Raw genomic sequence first — 5645 nt, 5'->3', positions numbered from 1 at the left:
CCTTCTGGTAGATTCCTGCTGCCATGAAGACTCTTTACATTCAGCTGTCAGTGCATCAGCTCCCAATAGCAAACTTGTGCAATGTTTAGATAAGTACCATCACATATTTTCTTGATCAATCCCAAATTCCCTCAAACTCTCCATAACTTGTCTCTAAGGAAAGTGACAAAAGCTAACCGCATCTTGCTGGTCCCTTCTTCCTCCCAGTAAATGGTCAGCCACTGGGTGAGGGAAACTCACAAGGCCCTGTGGAGTGGACTTTCCGCAGAAAGGACTGCTGGAAAGAGGAAAGGCTAATCCTTAGCTGGGTGCCAGAAGAGGAGCCTGAGGACAGAGGCAGATTTGAGCGCTATCCTCACAAGCAGGCTGGCTAAGGCTGCACAATGCTGGATAAAGAAACAGTACTGGTAGGAGAGGGGGCCCAGCAACCTCATTGTCACTCAGGAGAGGACTGTTGATGAGGCCAATAGAGAGAGACAAGACAATTTGCCAGGCAATCAAAGAATGGATCAGACCACTTGTATGCCCCGCTATATCTCCCAATACTGACTGAATCCCTAGAGACATAGTCTGGCCCACAATGGGTCAATGAGAATACTTGGCTCCCAGGATAGTATGGGTAATAGAAGGCTCTGTAGAATGTAAGGAGTCTTGATGTGGTGATATGGGATAAACACTGGGCTGTTAACCTCAAGGTCGGTGGTTCACATGCACAAATCACTCATTGGAAACTTTATACAAGAAACCCTATACTTAACAACAACATAGATCGTTGTAAAATCAACCTATGCTTTGCAGACATATTCAACCAGAGTTAAGTGTGTGAACATGGAGTCCATCTGCCTTCTACCAGTGTGTGAACCTTGAACTTTGAGCACACCAGTTCACCTCTCTGAGCCCCAGATTTTTAATCTGAAATATGGATGTAGAAGAAATTTGTTCTGAGGAGTAAAATGTAGTGATGCGTACAAAACATTTAGTACAAGGCCTGGCACTTGGAAAGTTCTCTACAAATATAAATTGAGATAAAGGTGGTAATACTGAATGTTTTAAAATTGGGAAGGTGTGCGACAGGGTTGTGTTCTTTCACCATACTTGTTTAATTTGTATGCTGAGCAAATAATACGAGAAGCTGGGTTCTATGAAGAAAAACTTGGCGTCAGGATTGGTGGAAGACTCATTAACAACCTGCGATATGCTGATGATACAACCTTGCTTGCTGAAAGTGAAGAGGACTTGAAACATAATATGCTTATGAAGATCACAGAGCACAGCCTTCGATATGGATTACATCTCAATATTAAGAAAACAAAAATCCTCACCACTGGACCAATAAACAGCATTCTTATCAATGGAGAAGAGATTGAAGTTGTTAAGGACTTCATTCTTCTTGGATCAACTGTCAACACTCGCGGAAGCAGTGGTCAAGAGATCAGATGACGTATTGCATTGGGCAAATCTGCTGCACAGGAACTTTTTAAAGTATTGAAGAACAGAGATGTCAGCTTGAGGACTAAGGTGCGCCTGACCGAAGCCATGGTATTTTCAATAACCTCACATGGATGCGAAAGCTGGACAGTGAATAAGGAAGATCATAGAAGAATTGATGCCTTTGAGTTGTGGTGTTGGAGGAGAATACTGAAAGTGCCATGGACTGCCAAAAGAACCAATAGATCTGTTTTGGAAGAAGTGCAACCAGAGTGCTCCTTGGAGGTCAAGATGGCTAAGCTTCGTCTCTCCTACTTTGGACACATTGTCCGGAGAGAATAGTGGCTGGAGAAGGATGTCATGCTGGGTAAGGTGGAGGGTAAGAGAAAAAGAGGAAGACCCCCAACGAGATGGATCAGCCAGGTGTCATCATTGATGGTGTCAAGTGTGGCAGCGGTAGTGAGGTTGGCCCAGGATCAGACATTGTTTTGTTCTGCTGTGCATGGGGTCACTATGAGTCGGTTCCGACTCGATGGCACCTGACAACAACAACAAAGGTGGTAATGGATAGTGCTGTGTTGGGATGGATAAGAACAGGAAACAGCTGAGTCCTGGATTTCCCCACGTGGATGTAAGATTCTTTAGGACTGGCAAATAACCAATATTTCTCCAGTGGGTTTTCTTTTGAAGGCCCAAAGAGAAGAGCCATTTTGTGTGAGGTGTAAGGATGGTATGTTTTTCCACTGAACAGATCAGAAGCTGAGAGTAGTTGAAATGATTTTGGAAAACTTTACTGAAAGTAGCAGAGGAACAATTAGGAACCAAAATTGTTAAGCTCTTGACTTGTTGTTGTTGTTGTTAAGTGCCGTCGAGTCGGTTCTGACCCATAGGGACCCTGTACAGGGTTTCTGAGGGTGTAAATCCTTGCGGGAGTAGAAAGCCTCATCTTTCTCCCACAGAGCGGCTGGTAGTTTTGAACCGCTGACCTTAAGGTTCGCAGCCCGATTCGTAACCACTACGCTACAATTGGCAGTTTGAACCTACTCAGAGGCATCTCAGAAGTCAGACCTGGTGATCTGCTTTTGAAAGGTCACCTACTTGAAAACCCTATGAAACACCACCATTCTGTTCTGCACGCATGAGGTTGCTTTGAGTAGAAATTGACTTAATTACCACTAACAACAGCATTAAAATGTTTCTATTTGACTTCTTGTCAAAGAAAAGAATAAGCTAAGCTGTGTGCTTTTAATTATTATTATTTTTTTAATGTGTATCTGCTAACTGCAAGGTTGGCAGTTCAAACCAACCAGTCGCTCTCAGAAACCCTATACAGGGTCACTATAAGTCAGAACCAAGTGGACAGTATCCAACAACAGCATCAGATAAAAATTTATATGCTATTTATTTTCAATTATGGAGCTCTGGTAGCGGAGTGGTTGCAAATCGGGCTGCTACCATCAAGATCAGCAGTTTGAAACTACCAGCTGTTCCATAGGAGAAAGATGAGGCTTTCTGCTCCCACAAAGATTTACAGCCTCGGAAACCCTGTATAGGGTCACTATGAGTCAGAACTGACTCCACGGCATTTTCAACTGATAATGAATTGTGTTCATCTTTCCATGCCAGCATATTGATCAGGAGTCCTGGTATGGCGCTGTGGGTTAATGCGCAAGACTGCAAAGCCGTTTGAACTGCAAGGTCAGCAGTTCCAGCTCACCAGCTGCTCCTTGGGAACCCTATACAGCACAGGGTCACTGTGGGTCAGAACCGACTCAACGGCACTTAACTACAAGAACAACATGGGTCAGAATCGATGCGACAGCACTTAACAACAAACAACACATATTGCTCTATGTCATTCTTTTTCATAACTACCTAGAACTCCATCATGTGGACATTAGGCCTGTTTCCAGATTTGTCTTGTTTGTTTTTTGGTATTGTAAGTATTAGACAGTGCTGTACATATAAAAGACCTTTAGAAAGTTTGTGGAAAATGGAATGAAAAGAAAATGAAATTATTTCATGTACTTTTTGGTCCTTTTGGCTAGCACCCCAACACCTAAACTCATAGTACACAAACCCACCAGACACTCCAAGGGAGAAGGATGAGGCTGTCCGTTGCCATAAAGATTTACAGCCTTGGAAACCCTGTTTAGTTGCTATGAATCATAATCGACTGGGTTTTGGTAGGTTTGGGTTTGTATACTTTTGCACATATGTGTGGCTATTTCTTTAGATTTAGGGGTGGGAAACAAGATTTGCTTCATTATTGTCATCGTTTTTAAGTATCGTCTAGTCAGTTCTGGTTCATAGAGACCCTGTTTAGGGTTTTCAAGGCTGTACATCTTTTCGGGAGCAGAAGTTCTCATCTTGTTACTGCTGAGCTGCTGGAGGGCTCGAACCACTGAACTTGTGGTTCACAGCCCAGTGTTTATCATATAGAGCCACCACACTCCCTGCTACATTAATTAGTATGCCCATTAAATCTTTTGATAAGTAGTTCCAAATTGCCCTCCAAAAAATGCTGAACCAATTCTTTCTTTCAGTAGAGTGGGAGAGTCTTGCCATCTTCCCCTCATCTTAGCCAAAACTGTCTGCATTCGCTGAAAAGTTACAGGTTCCCAGGGGCATTACCTACGGTGGAAGTCTACTCCGAGTGAGAGTTGTTGACTTTGCCTTTAATATTAGCACAGTTTCTGCACCATCTCTAATGACCTCTACAATGTAATTCATTTATAAAATATAACCAATGGCAGTTTCCTTTTTTTCATGGATGGCCAGGAACAAATCAGTAAATTACTTCTCCTCCCCATCTCTATTTAATGCAGGTTCAATTATGAACAATTCTTGAATGGTATCAAGAAAATATTAATGACCATCATCTCCCATCTCACTTCCTAATCACATAACTTTTTTCCCACTTAGGCATGCATCGGTTATTAGTTATTAAAACCCCAGTTAGTTGTCATCCATTTATTTATTACACAAGACACTGTCCTCATTGCTCAGTCACAGAGAGAGAAGTCAGTGAATAAGATGGGTTGGACTAAACAAGAAAGACTTCCGTGGCAGTAACACAGGGCAAAAGGATCCCTTAAGTCAGTTTCTTCTGCAGATTTGTAGCATCATAAACACGTGTCTAAGGCATTGGTGATCCACCTTCCTGTGAGAGATCTGGGTTCCATTCCCAGTCAATGCGTCTCATGCTTTGCAACCATCCATCTGTCAATGGTGCCGAGTTGGTCTCTGTAGAACTTTCAGCCTCAGACAGACTAGACAGAAAGTTCTGGTAACCTGCTTCCAAAAATCAGCCAATAAAACCCTCCAGGTAGTGCTTGTTTCTCAACTGGTCACCCACCCATTGCTCACCTAAATCCCACCACACTCAGACCTGGCAAAGCACACAGGCTAAGCGCTGAGGAGAGGGACTCACTACGGAAGAGCTATGGGGTAGAATGGTCTGCCATTTTCAAGTGGTTCCATTTCAAAGACTTCAACACGGCTTTGGGGTTCAAGCCAAAGGTGGCCCTACAGGCTGAGACAATGGACCACCATCATGAATAGTTTAATGTGTACAAGGTCCACTTCACTCTCAGAACTCAGGAGGGTGCAGACCTTTCAAAGCAGAGCATAAACCTGGCCAGCTTCAATGAACAAGTAACAGTGAGCATGGCCCAGGGGAGATAGGCAGCTGAATTGGAAATCCAGGGAGGGAGTTGGGAGCCCATAATTCTGAGACATTACTGAGTCAGAATTGCCAAGTGTGTCCTGCTACCTCCTTTTGGAGGTGAGTCTTTGCTGTGGAGAGGAGCAACCCTCTTCACTAAATTTCCCCAGGCTACTCTCTTCCTGCTTGGGGTGCTGATACTTGCATGCTAATTTGAATAAGCTCTTCTTTTCTTTGCAAATTTTCAGCAATTCATGCCTTTCTTTCCCCTTTGCACTTTTTCTAATTCATTTCCCAAGAAGCTATCATAGAGGGGAATGAAAAGTATCATTTTAGGAATCAGCACCCTAAGTGTCAGAAACACTTGTGTTTTTATGCTTCGAATATAATCACTGTATCACTCAAAAACAAAACAACAATGTCCCAAGTCACACCACTTATGGGGACGGTGTAGTACTAGGCAGCAGTGTATTCTGGGGTTCTTGGGGTTGACCTGAATCAAGGGCACATTTTATTCATACCTGAGATGTGAGGCTATGTGACCCCAACT

At 43.2% G+C, this 5645-nt stretch overlaps 1 pseudogene; it reads left to right on the top strand.

Moving 5' to 3' along the window:
• Nucleotides 1–5115, top strand: part of LOC102813308 — a 15355-nt pseudogene extending 10240 nt beyond the window's left edge.
• The last annotated feature ends 530 nt before the right edge of the window (nt 5116–5645 follow it).

Source organism: Chrysochloris asiatica, unplaced genomic scaffold, assembly GCF_000296735.1.
Source record: "Chrysochloris asiatica unplaced genomic scaffold, ChrAsi1.0 scaffold00107, whole genome shotgun sequence".
Classification (NCBI taxonomy): domain Eukaryota; kingdom Metazoa; phylum Chordata; class Mammalia; order Afrosoricida; family Chrysochloridae; genus Chrysochloris; species Chrysochloris asiatica.
This window is presented reverse-complemented; position numbering and strand designations above follow the sequence as displayed.